Genomic DNA, 1,186 nt, shown 5'->3' on the forward strand with positions numbered 1-1,186 from the left:
CCGGCCTCTATCGCCCAGATACTTATATAGAGCATCCGGTTTAAGGTCCGGCCTCTATCGCCCAGATACTTATATAGAGCATCCGGTTTAAGGTCCGGCCTCTATCGCCCAGATACTTATATAGAGCATCCGGTTTAAGGTCCGGCCTCTATCGCCCAGATACTTATATAGAGCATCCGGTTTAAGGTCCGGCCTCTATCGCCCAGATACTTATATAGAGCATCCGGTTTAAGGTCCGGCCTCTATCGCCCAGATACTTATATAGAGCATCCGGTTTAAGGTCCGGCCTCTATCGCCCAGATACTTATATAGAGCATCCGGTTTAAGGTCCGGCCTCTATTGCTCAGATACCTATATAGAGCATCCGGTTAGAGTTCCGGCCTCTTATACTTGTTACTTGTGATTGGTTACTTGGGTACTTCTGGTGAGCATCCGGTTTGAGGTCCGGCCTCCGTACTGTTAGATTTTACAAATTGGGGCTGAGGTTCTAGTTCGTGTTCTCCATTCTTGGGTTCTCATATGCAATTCTCTTTAGTTATAGTTATTTTGTGTACTCGTCAGGCTTATGGGGGTCTGTTCGGGTTTTTATTTAACTTGCGCACGAGTGTACCTTATGGGCTTATGGGGATTCAGTTAGGTGTAGTTAGCTTATAGATTACTTTAGTTAGATTTTAGTTCGACTTCGGTTTATGTTATTCCTTCTTTTCATATTGCCGTTACTTTTCAAGTTCAGTCGGCCTATGATGCCTACTGGGTACCGGTTGTTTTGGTACTCATGCTACGCTCTGCATCTATTTCGTGATGCAGGTCCGGGCACTAGTAGCCAGCGTTGATCGAGTTGTGTTTCGGAAACCAACATCAACAACATAATATTTATCTACCAAAAAATATTTTATAAAGAATTACTAAAAGCATATGTGACGTAAATGAGACAGCTTTGTGTAAATAATTAATATTTATTCTAAGGATGTAATTTAAAGTTACCATGTGGCGAAAATGGAAATTGTGACGTTGGTTCAATAAGTGCTCAAGTACTTTACTATCATGTGCAATACCTTCCCAACTAGCAGCAGCAAAGGTAAATCGCATATCAAAATCGCAAGCACATAAGACATTTTGTGATGTTCTTCCTTTGCGATTACGATGTTGCACCGCTTTAGGAACCTAAACCTCCCCTTCTATATAT

Source organism: Solanum tuberosum, unplaced genomic scaffold (genome assembly GCF_000226075.1).
Source record: "Solanum tuberosum cultivar DM 1-3 516 R44 unplaced genomic scaffold, SolTub_3.0 scf00374, whole genome shotgun sequence".
In the NCBI taxonomy this organism is placed as follows: domain Eukaryota; kingdom Viridiplantae; phylum Streptophyta; class Magnoliopsida; order Solanales; family Solanaceae; genus Solanum; species Solanum tuberosum.